Source organism: Pinus tabuliformis, chromosome 8, assembly GCF_031772625.1.
Source record: "Pinus tabuliformis cultivar Carrire ecotype Pingquan chromosome 8, CPIR1, whole genome shotgun sequence".
In the NCBI taxonomy this organism is placed as follows: domain Eukaryota; kingdom Viridiplantae; phylum Streptophyta; class Pinopsida; order Pinales; family Pinaceae; genus Pinus; species Pinus tabuliformis.
Genome location: NC_142294.1, coordinates 268,751,066 through 268,775,285, shown reverse-complemented (window position 1 = coordinate 268,775,285; position 24,220 = coordinate 268,751,066). Strand labels below are relative to the sequence as shown.

Sequence of the window (24,220 nt, the reverse complement as noted above, 5' to 3'; positions counted from 1 at the left end):
GAAACCTCAACCTCTCTCAACAACCAATACCCCATTTATTACCACAAAATGAATACACCTTACAACCAATATTTCTTTGTAATGGAACCTATAGTGGTTATAGATTTGGTAGTTGAACACAGTACCAACATTAAAGTCCTCGATACTAGTAAATAGAAATCCACTCGATATCATTCATTTCCATTTTCTATAATTGATGGTTAATTTTCCCATCACTTCAAGAGTTCACCCCACTGTATGATCCACTATTGTTCCCATTTCAACATCTCATGCTCCAATGACTCGAGGCTTGATATGGGACCCACAAGTGCAGTGAATGTTGTTGTCACATGGTTTTCGTCTATCAATGGTAGAAGCACCAAAATTATCTAACACATTAAGACTTTACCAAGAAAGGTCGTACAATATATCTTTAGGCCTTTGAGTCTATTGCATCATGTAATAGTGGACCAATCCGTGAGTGCCAACTATTATTTTTCCACATGTATTTCCATGTCACCTATGACATGTGACCTTCCAATGATATATTTAGCTAGTAAAAAATGTCAAATAAGCATGACACATGTCATCACTTTCTTCTTCTACATCACATATTCTATCCACCTTTCTCTCCATTGTTGGAAACCTTTGAGCACTACTGAGGGGTGGGTGTGAGGGTGTGGTGAATCACTAGTGTATCTATATATGATTTTTACCAATTTAAACTTCAATTATTGAATCACACATATGTTAACCAATAGCTAATAAACATCATAGCATGCACATCACATAAGCATAACTGAAAATCATAAGTAGCTATAAAATAATAAACATGCACAACACAAGAATCACACATGAGAGACAAGATTTCTGGTGGTGGAGAAAAACCACACTTGTTGTTGCTGCTCTGCTTTGAATTTCTATTAAGTCAAGAAACTTGTCTTTTACATAGCTAGCTGACTCTTGTCATCCTCGAGACATGCCCTCATACACAATAGGCCAACACCACTTAGCCGAGACACTCGATTCTACTAATCATCTTAGAAGACTTTGTTCTCACAATGATCTATAGACTACCATCTGCTCAAGGCCACCACGATCAACGCCCAACTGTAATTGGACTATCCAACTCCTATTGGATGGATAAATTGTTCCGTTCAATGAAGCTTCGAAATCACTACTCCTCTCTCATGAAGTCTGCTCCTCAAGCACTATGTAGACCTCATTTCATTTATTTTAAAACTGGATCTAAAGCTTAACAAAAATTCAATTGTATAATATAATAATCTCTATATTTCTTAGATTTATTGCCACACTATTAATTTTAGATAAATATATTTGTTATTACCTTTGACAAACTTTACACCCTCCATGGGACACATTGACCCATTACCCTAAAACCTATACTCTACTCACCTTTTACAATATATCGACTCCTTATTCTCCTAGGTGCCTCCTTCCCGTGCTGCGGACACTTTGACCCATTACCCTAAGCCCTACACTCTACTCACCCTTTACAATATGTCAAATCCTTATTCTCCTCGGTGGCTCCTTCCCGTGCTTCGGGGTATGCTAGTTTATATATAGTGTAACTCTGTAGTTTATAAACTTCAATTGCTTTATGTTTTTTGGCCCGTTGTGGGAAGCGGTCAATATTTGCATCTCATTCGAGAGATATTTACGTTTGTAAAATGAAGTAGACATTCAATTACATGGTATGATAATCTCTATTATATTTCAAAGTCAAAATAAATCTGGTCAAAAGCTCGTGAAAAGGATAGGGACTTACACGCCAGTACTCTAAAGGGATTTTCCCAAAAAGATTATACTAACCATGTTAAAATCATTGGTCTGATTTACAGGATTCTATAGAGTATACAACCAAAGCATCTTGCAGGTGCACTGCAATTAAAGCTCCACACATTGGCTGTAAATTGAAAGAATGAAATTTCGTATATCAGATTGGTCCCACAGATTCCAACAAAAAATTGTGTTTGACTAACAAAGTCCACAATATTTATAGGATGACATGAACTTTCATTTTCAGAAACTAAAGACGGACGCAACGGTGAAGAATTCGTAATGCCAATCTCTTCTTGTTGAATTGTCTCTGACATTTCAATCGCTTTAGTTGAATCTGTGCTCTCTATTATTACGTGGAGCGCGTTATTTGATTCGCTGTCCTGAGTAACAGCACCTGCACCTTCCGGCTAATTCCTGTTTCGGTTAAGGAGATTCAGAGAATGTCTACACACTGGGCATGAAGAATGCGAAATGATCCATTTATCAATGCATTCCCTGTGAAAACCATGATTACAGTGGGGCAGCACTCGAAGCTTTTCTCCCTCCACGAATTCGGCCAAGCAGATGGGGCAATCAGTGCCCAAACCCGGTGGCAGCTTAGAAGCAGATGTGTAAACAACAATAGGCAATGTTTTCAAGGCTGTCTTATTCAATCCATTGTTGGCCACTATAATAGTCACCCCATCGGATGAGTCGCCCGCCATTCCTCTACTGTAGCAACGTGCGCATCTGAGCACCGAGGTGAGGCCAAGCGCGCAGATGAGAGCACAAACTATAGCTCCGAGAATGACAGCTAGATCTGTGTTGTGACTGCCTTCGTCACGGTAAGCACTAGACAACCCAGCGTGCTCCTCTCCTTTTGGAGAAGGTGCCGGAAAAGAAGCTAATAACTTCCTACTAGACGACAACTGGAAATTTAAAGCGCTCATTTTGCTGGATTCCACTTTAACCCTCAACAGCTAATGAAACAATCTATTCGTTCCCTGGAAATTAATGACTAAAAAGTGCTGGGCAGTGAACAGGATGAAGCAAATCTAAAACAGTAAGGAAAACAGAATGAATGAACTGCAGGAGAACCTGCATTTTCTATTTATAGATGTACCGTTATTTATCAGAACTGTATTATCCAAATCCTTAATTATTGCCGCTTTTATCTAGTTGGCATCTTGCCCTTTAAATGCTTTATTATATTACAGTCGTTGCGAACTCTTCAGAATCTCTCCAAACCCTTAATCATTGCCACGTCTATGAAGTTGGGATCTTTGCCCTTCAATGTTTATTTTATTTCACTGGTCGCGTAACTCAATCTCTTCAAATCAATGTCACTGCCGTTCAACCTTATCCTTTTCTCAACATCAAATATGATTCCCAAGTGTGTCACAGTGGCTATTGTTTCGCAAGTTATTATCAATATCCCTTTAACTCTCTCTATCCTCCAAAAAAATTGCACACTTGGCATTCTAATATCAGCAGCTTTGGGTCAGAGAACATCTCGCGAATGGCAGGTAAGAGTCCCCACCTCGGAGAAGAAAATACTTTTCTTTTTCGTAGAAGAAAATATTTTTCTTTTTCGTAGTAATCGACAAATGCCTGATAGATATGATAGTTACAAATGTCAAGGATAGATATGATTACAAAGATATAACGGTCCCTAAAATCTTTGAAAGAACGAAGATATGAAAGTTTACAGATAGATACTTTAGAAGGTAGTTTGTGTGAAGCTCCACGTGGGCTTTGACATAAGATTCTGTCCTCATCCACGCTTTTCAATTATTTATGGTGCACAAGGTTGTTCTTATCTTCATTTTTTCCCAAATGAAAAATTCTCTTTTTCATCTAAATCACGACCATGTTTGTGTGGGATACATTGCGAAATTGTGGAGAAAGAGATTGCTTAGCTTTGGTGAGTTTTTGCGAAATTGTGGAGAAAGAGATTGCTTAGCTTTAGTGAGTTTTTGCGAAATTGTGGAGAAAGAGATTGCTTAGCTTTGGTGAGTTTTTTCAATATTTATATTGAAATGACTTTTTCTTCTTTTTCTTTATGTTTTTGGGCAATGATATCTAGAAACGATGCAATAATATTAGTTTTTCTACACAAAATTTTATGTTTTTGGGCAATGATATCTGGAGACGATGAAACAATATTAGCTTTTTTACTAAATTTTATGGTTTTCACATGTTAAACTTTATTTTGAAGCGGATCGTACCAAATAAATAGGTTGACCTATTGCTAGACACCACCATGAGGGCTACAAAGGTCGACGAATACTTGAGCTTTGAATAATCGTACTTGTTTTCTATTTAATAAACTCGTTGTCTTATCATCGATTGGCATCCACTCAGCAATGTAAGCTTACCTACATCCGCCCTTAGTCGATGGTTCGAGATTCATTTACATGGTTAGACTCGCTGGAAATTAAATCTTATCACAGTTACTGCCTCTTTCACCACTATTTTTTTTTAAAGAAAAAAAAACATTTATGTATTATATAAAAACATATAGTACATTTATCATGGTTTTTGATTCTTTGTCTACATCTTCCGCATAAAACACATAAAAAACAGTTATTTATCACATTTTCCAATAACCATATCTTCTAATTCTAGATACTAGAGTTCTGTAATCTATACTCAGTCCTCTTTAGACCATAATCCACAAAAAAACACGAAATGTAAACAACTTCTTACAAAATTATATGTTCCATGCATTTCAGTATTATTCAGCAGTGTCTCCTATCTGTTCGAAAAGTTAATGATGTCTTCATTTGTCTTGACCCCTTCTTCGAATACTGAGAATAAAAACTTACCTTTTGCCTTGCCAATGCCTCTTTTGGATAATAAATCAGCTGTCTAGTTCTATTCCCTATAAATGTGATCAATATTGGTGTGTTGGAATGTACATACCATCATCTTGATGCACTTCATCGAGTTATTTAAAATTAGAGAATTGAATTTATTCTGGCCTTTAGCTCAATCAATAATTCTTTTTGCATCACCAAATTCTTGTATGCTCTCCACTCCTAGCCATGTTGTTGTGATCAACACTCCCCACACTGCAACTATCTCTGCCTTGCTATCTGTGCTCTAGCCCCCTTCCCACCAAAAGTGATAGTAGTTACCCAGCTCAATGACAATGAATGCCCCACATCCACATTTTCTCCGACAGCTCGCACCATCGAAGAAACCCATAGGAAATTTATGCCATGTGTCTTTCCTAATGTTATTTTTGTGCTTGTTATCAATTTTAGGTGGTCTGAACTCCTTGAAGTATGCAACTGTTTTGATAGCGTCCTACCTTACACTCAAATTTCTATTCTAAAAAATAAGTGCATTCCTACTATGCCATATGAACCGAATGAGATACAAGAAGAAATCTATATCTATCATGAGTTTTGAACCATTTCCATAAACAGCTTCTTAATAATGAAAATTGCTTAATTGTATTGATACCAAAAGTGTCCAATACCCCCTCCCAAATAGCCTACACATATGGACAATGCAGAAATAAATGAACATTATCCTCATTACATCTCATGCAAAGGAGACATATCCCCCGCCCTATGTGTCCTCTGATCAATAAATTATTCCATGTCAATAATCTGTCCATTATCACCAACTAGAAAAAACATTTCATCTTGTTGGGAATATTCCCTCTCCATATTTTTTGAATCCATGAAGGTCCCTGATACCCCTTCTCCACCCTTGGAATTCCGTTGTATATTTCTTTTACCAATGGGTGTGCCTTTTCTATGCATCCTTCCCATGTCAGATGATCCTCCTAGCCATTAAGAGAGATACCTGCATTTCTCAGATTAGTAATATATGCTTTCAATTCATAGATATCCCCCATAGGTAAATGAATATCCTTGGAAATTTTCCATGATTGGCAATCAATGCATAAATCATCATATATGAAAATCTGTTTAAGAAAGATTATCTCTTTGTTATGCAGGAAATGAAGGATTATAAAATATAATGTGTAGTTTTCCCCCATACCTTTAATTGCATCCAATCCAATCTTGATTTTTGACCCATCCCCTACCTCCCACCGCACCAATCCCATCATCAATTTTATGTTTTTCATCATATTCTTCCAAATATATGATGAAGTAGACTTCATCTTTGACCCTCTAGAAATCCATGCAGTGAAAGACTGCCCATACATGTACTTATCTGTGATGACCTTTGACCATATACCTGAGCCCGTAAATTCCCTCCACATGTTCTTTATAATCGATGCACTGTTGAAGGCTGATGGATCTATGATACCCCATTCCCCTTCCTCAATGGGTCTTACAATGAGAGACCATTTAACTAGATGATACTTCCCTTGAGATAATTTTCTAGCACAAATGAAATTCCCCATGATGGATCATATCTTTTTAATTATCTTCTTTGGCAATAGAAAAAGATGCATCCAATATACTGCTAAATTTTGAAGAACTACTTTTAACATAATCATTCTTCCTCCCATAGACAACCATCTATGAGTCCAACCATCTAGCTTCTTTTGGAACCTATCAACTAACCATTCCCAGTCCTTGTTGTAATAGTTTTTGGGCTTCAAGATGAACCCCAGATATGTAAAGCCTACATCCAAATGTTGCATCCTAACTTCTAAGAGTAATCTGATGTCTTTCATCATTGTACCTACATTACCATTATGAATGAGAATTTATTTTAGACCACTCATAGATAATCCCGATGCCCTTCCAAAGGAAGAAATGATGCAATGAATAACTATCCATTCAGTCATGATAGCAGGATCACCGAAAAGGAGGTCATCGACGAACATCAAGTGAGTAATGTCTATCCTTTTAGATACTCTAACAACAGAGATTGTTCCCTGTATTTTTGTATCCTACACTTTCTTGCCAAGGCTGTCAATGATCATCAGGAACAACACCAGCGAGATGGTGCATCTTTTCCTCAATCCCTTATGTGCTAAGAAGAATTTGGAAGGTAGTCCATTTATGATAACAACAAAATTCGTAGTATTTATGCAAGCCATAATCCATCCAATGTTAGGATTGGCATCCCCACTTTGATCATAATCATTTTGAGGAATTCCCAGCCTATACAGTCATATGCCTTGGTCAAATCCACCTTGAGAAGGAAAGACTTCAGGTTCTTGGATTTAATGGAATGCATAATCTCCTTAGCAATACCAATAACATCTTGTATCTCTTTTCGCTTAATGAACCCAAATTTCTCCTCACTAATATGTTTAGACAAAATTGGCTTCATTATTCTAACTATCGCTTTAGTTATTAGTTTATAAACAGTGTTGCAAAGTGATATTGGTCTGAAGTCCGCAAATGTTTGGCGGATGAGAGAGATAAATGTGGCATTGATAGCCCGAGGAATGAAGCCTTTCATCTGAGACTCAACTGCTTCCAGTAGATCGGGAATCTTCAAATCTGATAAATAAATAAACACTTCCACCCCCCATCCATCCGGTCTGAGGATCTTCTCCAGGACACTTTCTTTCATAGTCTCAGCCAATTCATCCTTAGTGACAGGCCTACTCAATAATTCATTATCCCCACCCCGATAACATCATCGGAATATGAGAGATAAATTCTGTGTGAGCATGGAAGTCATGATCTTGGTCCTTATACTAATTCCATAAATGATTAACTGCCTCTAGTTCTAGAGAGGATTGTGAGGAAATTAAATTTCCTGCCTCATGCCAAATTATCTTGATGAAATTTATACTCTTCCTATTATTGAACTGTTGATGAAAGAATTTTGAGTTCTTATCCCTCACTTGAACCTAGATCGCCCTACTTTTTATACAAATGTCCTCCTTGTGTTTTAGTAGCACTGAATGCTTAATACCCTCCATCTCAATTACCTTGTCACTATATGAATCAGAGAAGAATAGGGGGTCGGTAGGATCATTCAGTGTCCTGATTGATTCATCAATGTCCCTAAGAGTCTTATCCTCTTCACGTTTTTCCCCTGAAATCCACATGAAAGCTTCCCATTTTAACTGTGATAGCTTGATAGATATTGCAGACAAATAGTCCATAGGGCTTCTAGTCAATGGCCTCTTCCACACCGAATAAACAAGATTTTGAAATGCCTTCATCTGCATCAACCTGAATGTATAATATCTTTTAACATGATCCCCTCCCCATGCTAACATAATAGGCTTTTGATCCGAAATATAGGTAGTTAGAATCGATGATTCCACATTAGAAATGTGGTGAAACAATGATTGGCACACAGAGAATATGTCAATTCTTTTTGCAATACCTTCTCCTCTAGTGCACACGTTTCTCCATGTGAGACCTAAAAGGTCTGGAACTACATGTACCAAAGCATGAACCCGCATCAAAGCATCAAAATAAGAAGTCAAAACTTCCTCTCGTGCCCTATTCTCCCAAATCTCTATTTGCGAGAAGTTAAGATCTCCAACTATAATGATCGAGCTCATCCCAAGAATGCTATATTTTGTCACCCAGACCTAATAATGTTTACCATAACAATCTCATTTGATACCCCACCTTGCGGTGCATGGCTCTGTAACCAAAAAACCAAAACCCTAATTTTGCTAGCAATTTTGCTGCAACTTCTAATGTATCTGAATGTATGGTGCAAGTAAATATGGGTGGTGTGATTTAATTCGTTATGTCCTTCAACAGTTTCTGGCTCTCACAATTTGGTTATGTTCTAGCGGGCTTTCTTTCAAAACGATGGTGAGTCTCGACACACTCATATATTCTTATATAGTTTAATGGGTTATTGCACAAAAGTATGTAATGGAGTTTTGTCTATCAATGCTGGTTGTAGGTCTAGAGCCCTGTACTAAGTCCAAACTTTCCTTCTTGTGTACGGTTCTTTATTGACTTCCATAATGGTGTCTAGCACCTTCACGTCTTTGCTAATTATGTCCTATCATATTCCCTTGACATAGCTCGGATGGTTTTGAAAATTTTCTCGGCTGTCACGATCTCCATGGGGCAAACGAACTTTGGGTTTCTAGAGAGTAAAGAGGTACATGTAATCTTGAATATCTTTCTTCAGGGGTATGATGGTTCCATAACTCCTTGATTTGATATCTCCTATATTTTCCTATAACTCTCCTCCATTGGTGCCCTGTACAGGATTCCAAGAGGGTTTTTGGTGGTAAAAGAGTTGTCTTGAGGTAAAGAGTAGCCCATTCCCTTATTATTTTGTTAGTGTCGTTTCTCAAATTGTAGGAATTCTTTTCAAATGTTGACTGTTTTTTTGTAGGTATGGTTTCAGAAACATTCATCAAGGGTTCCCCCTTGCAGGTTTACGAACTTACTCGAGGTTTTTAATTATTTCATATTCTTCTATGTTTATAGGTGTTCTTCATAGTTCATATGAAATATTCATGTCAAGGGTTTTTGTTTTTGTTGTATATGAAGTTCTTTATGCGCTGCCTATTTTCTGTGGCCTTCTGCAAAAAAAAACAACTCATTGTTTTAATTCAAACAAAACGCATCAAATTTAAAGTCATCTTCTATGAAGCTCACTATCATTATCATCTCGACTTCGTATCAGTGGTTTCACGTATTTCCCTATATTTATTTTCTTTAAAAGTTTTCAGTTTTCAAATCACCACTTACGTATTTTCTTGGTTTTTCTAATTGCTATAATTACTGGTTTAATTTTTCTTGTCTTCATGTGTAAGTACAAACCCCAAAGGCTCACTTAACTATGATATATGACAAGATAGCACAACAAATTGGTTGTGTTAGCAGAGAAACATGTTTTTGGTAGGGTTAAACCCAAGTATCTGTAAACAAGGCTCACTTGATTTACCACTTGACCACAACCTGCTTGACAATGACTTGTGTATTATGTTATATTTGTAATGTGTAAGGAATTCTATCCCTGGCAAAGTACATAATTTGATCCCCGGAAAAGTCTTGTGTTAACTAATTACCTAGACCTTGAGTTGTAGAAAATTTCATGGTAGGTTAACTCGCTAATGCAATATAAATCAAAGCAGAATACTATAACCTACTTCTATTATCAATTTGTAGAAGCTTAAAGATTGAGTTGAATAATATAACTAGGAGAAGATGAATCAATGCACAATACACATGAAAATACTTTGTGGAAAACCTAAGCTAAAAACGCCACACTATTGTATTATCATACATGGTGGAAATACATAGGAATTATACAAAGCCTTAGCTCTCACAGCTAGCCAACTCTCAGTACAATCCTCATAGATGATCATAGGCAATCTTGGCTTCTCTCTAGCATTCCTCTCTGCCCTCCAAGCTCCTATTTCCTTGCATTGTTCCTTGTGGATGATTCTCTCTTACCAAGTGGAAAACCCATCCTCAAAACTAGGCAATCCTCAAGGATAAATCCTTGACTGCATGCATGATTTTTCCATGAGAAAACACATGCAACTGATAGTACACTGTCCTTGACATTAATCTCAACTGGGTCTTTCTCAGAATATACATGCATGAGTTTCTGATGAGGGAATCTTCAGTTAACTGGAGTAGCACTAGTTGAGTGCATGCATGCATCAAATGACTATTAACTCACTATTAGTTCCTCAAACAGTTGGGAACTAATTTAACTGGAATTAACTCAGTAAACTAAGTTAACTAATTACAACTCAAATATAACTCAATCTTATCTCCTTAATTTAAGGGATAACTCTTGCATGACTTTAGAAAGACTTCTAACATGAATTTATCCAACTAATTAATTTAAAATTAATTAATTAATTATTTCAAAGTAGCTGTTAAGACTAAATTCGATTTTAATTCACAATTTAATTCAACAAAAAATTAAATTGGAATATTCTGGTTGCCATATTTCAAAACTCCCTCTCAACAAGAAAGGGATTATTTGCCACCCCGATCCTGTCTCTATGGAACTCAAGTTTGCAGTTTGACAATGCCTTTTTCAAAATGTCAGCATCTTACTCTTTTGTTGAAATATACTGTAGCAACATGATCCTTTCGACCTGTGAAAAGCCACGAGCAACAAATCTTGCCTTATGCTTCTCCATACTACCATCAGTAGCTTCCTTTACCTTGTAAAGCCAACGGGAACTCACAATTGACTTGTTCTCTGGTCTCAGAACCACATCCCAAACACTGTTACTAACTATGGAGTCATACTCCTCCACCATAGCATCAACCCAAATTAGCTACTGCACTGCTTCCTCAAATGAAGATGGCTCAGTATCAACACATTCCCCAACAAGGGCCACGTATCCAGTGTGCCTCTCAGGTGACCTCCTCTGTCTGGGCTGAGAAGATGGTGCTCCCACATTCACTCTCGCATCCTACAACAATCTGTCAGCTTCTCTTGTGTGCTTTTGTCCATCTCTGGAAGAGTCTACTTGAGTGGATGTCTCCACTCCTGGAACCTTTGCATGCGACTGTTCTGCATCAGTCTAAGGCTCCTCCTCCTTAGGAACCAACAGTTCCTCCATAGGCCATAGTTGGAGCTCCCTCTCAAGGGAAACTCACATGGCCTTCTGCTCATCAAACTTGAGATCTCTGCGAACCACTGTCCTCTGACTGGTAGGCAAGTAAACCTAATAGTTGTCAAGTGTATCAGTGTAACCCGCAAATATCCCCAACTCTGTTGTTGGCTCAAGCTTCTTCTGTGCATCCTTTGTCACATGGCAATATACCGATGAGCCAAAGATGCTGAAGTGACCCACATATGGTCTCTTACTGGAGAAAGATTCCTCTAGTGTCTTCATCCCAAGTATGCAGTGTTGGCTTCTATTCTACAAATAGATTGTTATCTTGCATGCCTCGGCCCACAAGTGAAGTGGTAGTCCATGGTCATGCAACACTGCCCGTGCTACCCCTACAATAGTTCTGTTCTTCCTCTCAGCCACCCCATTCTGTTGTGGGTTATGAGGTATCGTCAACTCTCGTTTAATTCCTTCCACTACACAGAAGTCCTTAAACTCTTGAGAGACATATTCTCCATTGTTGTCACTTCTCAAGGCCTTGATCTTCTTCCCTGACTCTTTCTCGACCAAAGATTTGAACTCACAAAACTTTGTGAAAGTTTGGTCCTTCTTCTACATGAAGTAAATCCAGCATTTATGAGAATAGTCATCAATGAAAATCACATAATACATTTGCTTCACTGTGGATACCGTCGAGAATGGTCCACACAATTAGTATGAACTCGCTCTAAGATAGCCTCTGCTCGAATGTATCGATCATGAAAGGAAGACATCGTGTACTTTCCCAAGGTACAACCTTTGCATGTGTCAACTTACTCAAGTTTACCTTTGGGAAGTCCTGTAGATATCTGTTGCATTATCTTCAAAGCCCCATGATGAAAATGGCCCAACTGCCTATGCCACAACTCGCCAACGTCTTGTCTTTGCACCAATTCTGCTTTCGTACTTAATGCTGCATAATCATCTACCTCTAGTTTATAGAGATTCTTCACCTGAATCCATATCGTCTTGGTTTGACCCGTGGCTATGTGTCTTAGGAGCACTTTTCCTTTACTAAAGGAAACATCATAGCCTTTGTCCTCCAACATCATGGCCGATAACAAGTTCTTCTTCAGTCTAGGCACATACTTCACATCTGCTAGAGACGAGCTCCATGCTTCCTTTGAAAAGCAACTGTTCCCACTCCTGAAACACTATACCTTCCATCATCACCCATCTCTATGCGCATCTTAAGGTCTTTCTCCTCCAAGGCACTAAATTTTTTTTATCACCGGTCATGTGGAATGGGGCTCCACTGTTAAGATACCAGAAACAACCCATCATTGATGATACCATGCATGTGATGAGGGTAAAGTCCATTTCGAACTGATAGGCTAATGCCTCACCTTCCGATCCTTCCGAGGATCCATTCTTGGAATTCTTTGATGGGAAATTAGTAGCGTAATGTCCCATCTTATGACAATTAAAGAATCTTACTTTAGACATGTCACCCTTCTTCCATCCATGAGAAGAATTCAGGTTGAAATGGGAAGCCTTCCCCTTCCATTTCCTTGCCTTACTTGCTAAGGCCAGATTTTCTTCATCATCATTCTTGGATGAAGAACCTTCTCGTGTGCTCCTCCTGGTCTCCTCCTTCATAAGATCCGACCATAATCGTTACCAATTTGGCAGTTTCTCCCTCCCTTTCACAGAGTCCTAGTAGCTATTCCAGCTCTATGGAAGGCCAAGGAGAGTGAGGCTCACCATATCATCATCGGTAGTAGTTATTTCCACACTACCAAGCTCATCTCTATAGGTGGTGAGCTTGTTCAGATATGTGGAAATAGTATCACCCTTCTCCATCTTGATTCTTCGAAGCTTATCCTTGAGTGCCAGTTTCCTCTGGTCGCTACTGTTCTAGTAGAGGTCCTTCAATGTCTTCTACATTGAAAATAGAGTATCATTCCCATGGATATTTGAGACAATATGGTCTTGAACTCCCTCAAGGATGATCCGTCTCGCCTTTGCAACACACTTCTACCACTTAGCCAACTCTTGTGCATTAGTTGAAGCTAGCTTTGGGATTTCTTGATCAATGAATTCGTTCAAGCCATTGTCTTCTAATACAACCTCCATTCTATCTTTCCATGCTATGTAATTCGAGCTACCTTCCAACGCATACTCGGGTCTCAAGCCATAGAACGCCATTGTCTAACATCGATGTATGATATGAACTCGATTTGCACCTACAGCCTCGAACTTCAAACTTTGAATTCCCTTCTCAGTATACTGTTCACAGCTCTGATACCATGTAGAAAATTTCTACAAATTCAGCTCTGATACCATGTAGAAAATCGGATGGTAGGTTAACTCGATAATGCAATATAAATCAAAGAAGAATACTATAACCTACTTCTACTATCAATTTTCAGAAGATTAAATATTGAGCTGAACAATATAACCAGAAGAAGAAGAATGAATGCACAATACACATGAAAATACTTTGGGGAAAGCCTCATCTAGAAACCCCACACTATTGTATTATCATACATGGTGGAAATACATAGGAATTATACAAAGCCTTAGCTCTCACAACTAGCCAGCTCTGAGTACAATCCTCACATATGCTAACAGGAAATCTTGGCTTCTCTCCATCTGTCCTCTCTGCCCTCCATGATCCTATTTCCTTGCATTGTTCCTTGTGGATGATTCTCTCTTACCAAGTGGAAAACCTATCCTCAAAACTGGGCAATCCTCAAGGATAAATCCTTGATTGCATGCATGATTTTTCTCCATGAGAAAACACATGCGACTGATAGTACACTATCCTTGACATTAATCTCAACTGGGTCTTTCTCAGAATAGATATGCATGAGTTTCTGATGAGGGAATCTTTAGTTAACTGGAGTAGCACTAGTTGAGTGCATGCATGCATCAACTGACTATTAACTCACTATTAGTTCCTCAAACAGTTTGGAACTAATTTAACTGGACTTAACCCAGTAAACTGATTTAACTAATTACAACTCAAATATAACTCAATCTTATCTCCTTAATTTAAGGGATAACTCTTGCATGACTTCAGAAATTCTTCTAACTTGAATTTCTCCAACTAATTAATTTAAAATAAATTAATTAATTATTTCCAAGTAGCTGTTAAGAATAAATTCTATTTTAATTCAAAATTTAATTCAAGGACAAATTAAATTGGAATAATCTTGTTGCCATATTTCAACAAGTCTTACTAGTTTTGGAGTGTAATTTGCTAGTCACATTAGTTTTTCCAATTATTCTGATTACTTTCTGACGCAGTAAAAGCCGCATCTAGCCACATCATGCAAATAAATTTTCACGTCACACTATGTCTTAGGAATTTTAATATTCCTGCCCGGTAAAACCTTCTTAAACCAAGGTTTAATGTTCTTAATCAAACTCCATGCGGAAACATTTTATTTAACTATCCAAAGTCTGGACCTTTATAAACCTTTGAGCAGAACCTTGTAAGTCCTTCATAATCTTTGGTTAATTCTTATTACCTGTGCATATTAACCATACCATGGATTTTAGAATTTATTTAAAAACCAACTTAAACCATAATGCCTTAACCCCGCTTATTTCTATTATAATTTCTGTATAATAGAAATATTTCATAACCCACACTTAAACCTTACCTTTCCTCCATTCCACAAATCTTTACACATATATCGATGCTCTCCTTAGCGCATTAAATCTCTGCTGTCGATCTCATTCCTTCAAATCCAACGGATATCGCGTAATCTCGCGTGAAATCTTGCACGACGGATACAAGGTCAAGACCGCACGAGAAAAGTGGTTTTCCTTTTCCATCGTGTGCTACATGTCAACACCTTAGGTTAATCACGTGAAATTGTAGAATACCATCTACTGCTTTGAGGGTGTGTGAGATACTGCTTACCACCTATGAAGACCGGTCCATCCTTCTGCATGTTTTCCACCCTTTTGTCGACACGTCCATTGATGTGATCCATCCATTTATTAACTTAATCTTCCACAATAAGATCTCTGCCGCTCATCTTCCATTAATCTTGTTCATTGATCCGACTGGTCCAATAGTTCCTATGCACTGTTGCTTCATTACTTTTTCCTTTGACTGATTTCGATCTTTGATTGCTCTTCCACTTGACTCCTTCCTGAACCTTGTTCTATGTATTATTTAAATGCTACCACTCCTGAGCTTTGATTAGGTTATTCAATTGGATTCCAACATTGTCTGATCATCGAAATACTCCTCTATGTGTTGTCCTCTCTCTTGGATTCTTTTTGAATTCCATGCACACTTCTGTTATGTATAATTACTCTAATCCACACATAATTTATAATTCAATTACTCAATACACACCACACAAATCAGAAAACTAATTCTCTATCTTTATAAACAATTATTTACATAATGAAACTCTCTCTCTGGCCTGATTTTCTAATCACTGGCTTTTTTCCTTTCCTTCCCATAAGCTTACAATAAAAACTTATCTAATCTCTGAACTCTAATTCTCACTCTAACTAACTAACTCTCTCTATGCCTTTTAGGCTTACAAATATATAAAAGGTTCTGTAACCGATTTCAGTTCAGATCCTTAATATTTTGAACTAAATCTTGAATATCCTCTAAGCCCACTTTTGACTCAACTAAGCCCTAAGGATCCTCTCTAGTTCCACAAACCATGAAACCAATTCCTAATATAAGACTTACAATTAATTCCCAAATCTCTCAATCCCTAAGGAATCTTAACTAGCCTAAATCTCTCATGTTCTCCAACATTCGAGAACATTTACAATTATGTCTCACAATACTTAATTAAACCCTATTCTTAATATCTCTCATAAAATTACTTAAAAACATTAAAATTAGATTAATTTAATTCCCAGGAAACCAACTTCCTTAAAAATACAAGGCCCCCTATTTCTACTAAAATACAATGAAATTTTTGAGCTAGATGCTCCTACATTAGACTCCCAAGGTTAAAACCATTCATGATCTCCAGATCATGTGTTCTCATATGTTGATAGAAAACCTCCAAGGTCCCAAACTTTATTTGTAGTTGTCTGAATGCTTTGTTCCTTTGTTGTTGTTTTATGGTTTTTGTCTTCTGTTTCATCTTCCTGTCCTTGTCAATTAGGTTCAAATTATGATTGATCATTCTTCCTGTTGTTGTCAATCTCCTCCATCTAGACTACTTCATCATTAATTGCCATAATTCTTCAATCTCTATCTCCCGCACATCCTTCGGCTCGTACATACTCTGCCATTTTTTGTTGTACTTTGTCCACTCATCTTCAAACTGTTGTTCATTATCTTCTCATTGAAGTTGTCATATTCTTGCTACCGTACTTTCATCCTTACCCTCTTGTGACTTTCCAAACAAACTCAATTCAATATGTGTAAATTTACTTCCAAAAAATAAATGATCCTCCAATTCCCTTTGTACTTGATTCCTCTCAAATACATCACCATGTTGTTCATTAGGTCCAGCATATTTTCCTTCCTCTTCCATCTTTACTTGGCTACTCATATGTGCCAAATTTTCTCCAGCATCTGCAACAAAGTCTGCACTCACAAAACAATTATTAAAATGAAAAACATAAGGCCTCTGTGCCTTTTCTTCTTTTGGAAACATTTCAGTATCTCGCTCTGATTTTTCCTTCTCTATCAGTACATCAATATGTTGATTCAACCTCTTTAAAGAATTCTCCAAAGGACTCTCGAAACTATCAGAAAGCCTCTATTCCACATCATCTGCTTCAATGATGTCTTTCTGCTCTTGTCCACTGTAGTCAACTCCTTCTTCTGTAAACACACTGTCATACTCTGATTTTTCCAGCAAATATTCTAGCAATTCAATTTCTCTTTGACACCTCATAAGTATTTCATCATCACTTATAGTTACTGCATTTGTACACAATTTATCAGTTTGAAAAGTACAAGGTTCAACAGTCTCAACTGTTGCTTCACATATCAGCTCTTCAGACTAAATTTCATCTCCTTCTTTCACAAGAAATTATTCCTATGTTGTAACAACTTCAAACATCAATGTGTTACTAAATTCTTTCTGCTGCAATAATACAATGCTCTTCTCATTCAAGAGACATTCTCCATCAGCCCCAAGGGTTAGCTCAGTTGGTCAAAATCAGTGCCTTGCCATCGGGAGGTCATAGGGTACAATCTCCCCGAAGCCCTTGGGGTCAGGCCTTGCTAGTGGGTCGTGGGGCTATATTCCCTTCAGGGTTGATCAACCCAGATTTTTCCGTGGACGTAGCGCCACCCATTGACCAGGGTGTCCATGAACCACAACCTAAAACAAAAAAAAAAAAAAAAATAGGCATTCTTCATCATTCTTTACTTCAGAGTATTATCTTCTAAGAGATACTATTCCACACTTTTGACAGCTTCAAAGATTTCTCATCCTCTGCAAAACCTGTAATCACATCAAAATCATTAGATTCAAATATACAAGGTTTCATATCCTCTGGCTGATATGAATTTGTCCAATAGTTCAGAAAATCATCAATATTTCATTCTTCAGCAAAGTAAACTTCTTGTTGTCTTGAATTCACACAATGGTTCATAAGATCTTTCACAGATCTCCAGTATTCATCTTTACCTAGAACTTCACCCTGTTCTGCTTCACAAATGGAAGCATCCATTTTCAACTCAGCTTCTCTGAGTTATTCAGACTTTAAATGACCATTCATTACTTGTTCAAGCTTCATCAGCTCTTCTGCTAAATGCATATTCACTTGCTGATTTCTCTTCTCTTGTAGCCTCTGCCACTTTACTTTCTTCCTTATTACATACCAAGATTCTCATCTTCTTTATTCATTTGCAATATCTTCATCAATAAGTCAAGATGAACTGCAATCTCAGCCTTCTCCTTCGCATATTCTTCTTCACTTAATTGTCTCTGTATAACATTTGCCTTGGAATCCTCTTTCTTCACTTTTCTTCTATTGTGGTCTTTCTTAGAACCTCTCTTATCTCTGTTATGACTATTAGTAGTCATCTCCTTCTCTATTTTCATGAGTTCGTCACTCGCTTACTATGAACTGTATTAAAGCCTCTACAACAACAAGTCCTCCATGTGGTCACTTACTCAACAAGCTTTCCCCTGTACTTGGTCTTTTGGCAAGCGCTTGGTTCTCTATTCTCTCGAACCTCTTTGAGCACTTATCTCTGATCCTTCTAGGCTTCAACTCATCTACACCTTTTAAGAATACAACTGTCCTCTTGTATTTTAATCACAAATGAAAATACTAGGTTTTGGCCACCTCTTCTTTCACTCAAAAATTCTTACCAACTTCCTTCATCCCTTAGCAATTCTACCCACATCCTCTGTGGAATTGTCTTTATGATCTTTCCGTGAGCTGCAACAAAACCTCTTCAGTAACAAGTCCTCCTTGCAACACGATACCTCACTAAGCTTCTCTCCTCCGAGCTTACTCTTTCGGTATATTTCTGGTTCTCTCCTCTATAACCAATTGAGCACTCCTTGCTCTAGGTTGCTACAATCTTCTCACCTTCTTATGCCGCTACCTTCAAGACCTCTGCATGATCTTGTTCTACCATTCACCGTCACTTTGAATGGATTTTTCTCTGTTTCTTTGCATCTCCAAAGTCTGCTACACTTTATCTCTGTGTGCCCACTTTTTTTCAGATTTAAAGTCTGACCTCCTCTTGCCTGTATACATACCTCCAAAACATAACTATGTTCTAAGTTTTTTCAAAGAATTCTTATACACATAATTTCCGTGTTCAACTCTGATACCAAAAATGACACAGCAAAAGCCGCATCTACCCACATCATGAAAATAAAATTGCATGTCACACTATGTCTTAGGAATTTTAATATTCTTGCCCACTAAAACCTTCTTAAACCAAGGTTTAATGTTCCTAATTAAACTCCATGTGGAAACGTTTTATTTAACTATCCAAAATCTAGACCTTTATAAACATTTGAGCGGAACCTTATAAATACTTCATAATCTTTGGTTAATTCTTATTACCAGCACATATTAACCATACCATGGATTTTAGAATTTATTTAAATCTCAATTTAAACCATAATACCTTAACACCGCTTATTTCTATTATAATTTCCATATAATAGAAATATTTCATAACCCGCACTTAAACCTTACCTTTCCTCCATTCCACAAACCTTTGCACATATATTGATGATCTCCTCAGCACATTAAATCTCTGCCGTCAATCTCATTCCTTTAGATCCAATGGATATCGCGTAATCTCACGTGAAATCTTGTACGACTGATACCAGGTCGAGAGCACGTGAGAAAAGTGGTTTTCCTTTTCACTGTGTGCTACATGTTAGCCCCTGAGGTTAATCACATGAAATTGTAGAATATTGCTTACCGCTTTAAGGGCGCATGAGATACTGCTTACTGCCTATGAAGACCACTCCATCATTCTACACATTTTCCACCCTTTTGTCGACACATGCCTTCATGTGATCCATCCATCTATTAACTTAATATCATGCGATAAGATATTCGCCGCTCATCTTCGATTAATCCTATTCATTGATCTGACTGATCCAATGGTTCATCTTCATCGTTTCTTCATTACTTCTTCCTTTCACTGATTTCGATCTTCAATTTCTCTTCCACTTGACTCCTTCCTGAAATTTGTTCTGCATATTATTTAAGTGCTACCACTCATGAGCTTTGATTAGGGTATTCAATCATATTCCAACATTGTCTGATCATCACAATCCTCCTCTATGCATTTTCCTCTCTCTTGGAATCTTTTTGAATTCCCTGCACACTTCTGTTATGCAAACTTACTCTAATCCACACACAATTTATAATTCAATCACTCAATACACACCACACAACTCAAGAATTGAATTCTTTGTCTTTATAAACAATTATTTACATAATGAAACTCTCTCTGTGGCCTGATTTTCTAATCAGTGGCCTCTTCTGTTTCCTTCCCATAGGCTTACAATCAAACTTGATATAATCTCTAAACTCTAATTCTCACTCTAACTAACTAATGCTCTCTATTCCTTTTAGGCTTACGTTTATACAAAAGCTTATGTAACCCATTTCGGTTCAAATCCTTAATATTTTGAACTAAATCCCTCTAAGCCCACTTTTGACTCAACTAATCCCTAATCTCTAGTTCCACAAACCATGAAACCAATTCCTAATCTAAAGTTTACAATTAATTCCCAAATCTCTCAATCCCTATGGAATCTTAACTAGCCTAAATCTCTCATGTTCTCCAACATTCGTGAACATTTACAAATATGCCTCACAATACTTAATTAAACCCTATTCTTAATATCTCTCATAAAATTACTTAAAAACATTAAAATTGCATTAATTTAATTCTCAGGAAACCAACTTCCTTGAAAACACAAGACCCCCTATGCCTACTAAAATATAATGAAATTTCTGAGCTGGATGCTCCTGCACCACTTTCTTTACTAGCTAGAGTACTATAAGTCCAACGATTGTAATGGATGTTGAGAATTTCAATATTGTAGATGTATATAATATATCTTAAGGTTTGCTAGAAATGATGTCAGAACTTATATATTGAGCTCATTTCTTTTAGTACTCTTTATTTTTCTTTGGTACAATGACCAACAATAAAATGATTGTCGAACACATCAATATTCTGTGAATTTGACAAGCACTCTGAATGCTCTCATCAATTTCTGCAATGGTAGTATTGTAGTGGATTGAAAAATAAAATCCAAACACGCTACTCATGAATGATTGGTGCTAGGGTTGCAGATGAGGTGGCTTTAGGACCATACAATTTGTTGGGATTAATCAGTAATTAAATCTCTGGTAAGTTGCAGAAGTCCATTATGAGAAATGGGACCACTCTTCACATGTATTTTCATTTATTTCTTCAAGGTTCTATTTTGTAATTTTCTAAATGATTGTGTGACGATCTTCCTAATTAGTGCAAAGAACAAAATTGTGAAGGATTTTATTTATTTTATTTTTAAGATATTGGGGTGATGAAGGAATTATATTGTTTTATATATATTTTATTAATTTAAAAATAATTAATTTAATAATATTATTTTTATATGTGAAAAAGTTAATATGATATTAATTTTATATTTATTTATTTGTAATAATTTAATTTTATTAATTTGCAAAGTATGTAATATTATTTGTTAAACACACACATGGGCAACAACAAAATATGAAGATAAATCATGAGAGTGTGTTTTTTATTAACAAAACATATACATTTATAGTACATGGTGTGACCATTGCGTTCCACATCCCAAGGTCTCTTGGACTTCCTTAGTATATTCCACTTCCACACTAACCCATAGAGGATTAGGTGTCCAACATTCCCCCCCTTAATCTGAAGGGTTATGTATGAGTCCAAGAAGAGAGCTATAATACAAAATGTGCAAAAATGCATGGCAGCACTAGGCTAAATGTGCTCTCTAAAATGTTGGTATGAAAGGCGGTGGTTTAAGGATCACAACCAACACTGGAATGCTTAGTGCAATTCCTGGAACTCTTACAAAACTGGAAAGAAGCTAAAGTCTCCTGCTAGAGGAAGTGCTCCTATTGTTTTGAAGAGAGAAACCTTCAACCATGAAAGGGAGGTCCACCTCGCATAAAAGGGAGAACTTCAACCTGAAAAGGGAATTCTCAACCTGTGATGGTTTAAGGATGACCAAAAACTCTGGAATGCTTAATGAAATTCTTGGAACTCTTCTAAAACTGGCAAGAAGCTGAAGTCTTTTGCTAGAGGAAGTGTCCCCAATTCTATTCCTGGAATTGTTTCGAAAATGGTAAGTAGTTGAAGTCTTCTGCTAGAGGAAGTGTCCCAGATTACCAACTGAAGGCATGCTTAGGGCCATATTTGTCTTTGGCTACAACTCTAAATCTGGTATGGTAGGTTGTGGCTTAGGCTCACTTGATGTGGCTTTGAAACTTGTAGATAACCATCATTTCCCCCCTGTCAAATACAAGGTGAGATGATGGAGAAAAATCAATTGAAAGATTGTTCAATACTCTTGAACAAGTTCTGACATGTCACTGAAATATCTTCTTGGTTGTTGATGCCCACTGCCAAGAAGCGATCCATTTAAGATGAATCTTTGTTCTTGCAGGAGGTTTGTTTCTGAAGCATCTCTTTGATGAATGACTGGTTTTATGATAGTGCTTATGTGGATGAAGATCAAAACAATGATCTTTCATATGGCCAACTCGGTCACAGTGTTGGCATTTCACAATCTGTTGTTGTTGCTGTTGCTGTGGAGGAGGGACCGAATTTGGAACCATTGAAGGTGAACTGTCATGAGGAGCAGGTGAAGATGAACTGTATTGAAGAAATCTAGCACTTTGAAATTGGATTGGCTTGGAGTAGTCTGGAATATGAAAGGACATGTCCTTGTCATATCCAAGACCAGTTATGTGCTTGTTATAGACAAGTTGTTCCCAAGGTCTGATGATGGGCTTGGGAAGTGCAAACTGAATTTCTACATCTGCATGTACAACTGCTGCTTTATGGGAGTCTATGTCAATCTTTTGAACAGAAACAGGTTCAGAATGATGAATCCTCTATTTTAATTCTTCTTGCTGTAACTGAGATTCGAGCTGCAAAAAATCAATTTTCTCTCATGCATTTTGTAGACAGACCTGAATGTGTGTCAGAGAAACTTTTATAAGAAGAAATTTTGGCGTAAATCACATGCAGAAAATCTTTGTCGACGCGTTTCGAAGCAGCTAGTGTGGTTCATTGCCATGACAAGTTAAGGAGTCAGATCATGGCTGCATATTAAATAGGGAGAGCAGATCCTCCAAACGGCTAGGTTAACTAGGTTGACCAACAACATCTATAAAGAAAAACAGCTAGATAATATTAAAAAGTTAAAAGGTGATAAAAATAATATTATAAATATAGTAATTAAATTATAATATATTATATTCTCGAACGTAATACTATATTATTTTAATCAAAAGGTAATAAAAACTAATATTATAATTCTAGTAAAAAAAATAAAAAATTAATATATTATATATCCGAAAGTGATTCCATTTTATTTTATTCATATATTATTCTTTGGTTATTAATATATTTAATTCCTTATTGATTTATATACTAGGGATAAATAAAGGGGGTTTTCTAGAAAGTTTTTCTTCGGTTATCAAATTAATTTGTTTGATTCAAAGAATGTTATTCTATTATATTTTATTATATATTATTCTATGGTTGTTAAATTAACTTAATTAATCACTAGGGAAAGGTAAAGGGGGTTTTCTAATAGGATAGATTTAGAGGAAATAATAAACTATTAATGAATATTAGTTAAATTTATGTTGATTTATTTTTATCTATTTATTTATAAATATAAATATTTATTTATTTAATTTATTTATTATTCTATGGTTGTTAATTTTTTTTTTTATAAAATTGATTTAATGGAAGTAATAAACTATTAAAGAATATTAGTTAAGTTTTTATTTATTTATATCTTTCAGGAAGAAATAAATAGAAAGAGTGACACATTTTAAAAATAAGAAGGTCAAGAACAGGACCAATAGTAAACCACTGAGTCAAAAGGAGAAACCCTAGGAGGAAGGAAAAGACAATGCTCCAAGGAGAAGGATCTGGGAAATATAGGGGAAACATCGAAAGCTCGAAAAGGTTAAAAAAAAAGGGTTAAAAAAAGGGGGGGGGGGAAGGAAAAGCAAGACTAGGAAGAAAGGGCAGGGATCCAAAGTTATTAATCTTCCAACTGTCATCTCTATTGAGATTGTTAGCTGACTTTTAATGTATCATAAGTAGTAGAAAATATCAGAGTTTTGAGTAACTCTAATACTTCATTGATTTTGGCCATTTTTTTTTTCTTCAATGTTAGAATTAGACCTTAAAAACTAATCACAGCTACTACTTAATGTAGAAAAGTAATACCCACTCATAGTACACAACAATATCCTTTATAAATATGCAGTAAATGATCAATGTGCAACCATCAAGCACCA

The 24,220-nt window shown here is 36.6% G+C and overlaps 1 pseudogene; it reads right to left on the bottom strand.

Moving 5' to 3' along the window:
* Nucleotides 1–2,189: 2,189 nt before the first annotated feature.
* Nucleotides 2,190–2,711, bottom strand: LOC149235185 (RING-H2 finger protein ATL78 pseudogene; annotated as a pseudogene).
* Nucleotides 2,712–24,220: the final 21,509 nt, after the last annotated feature.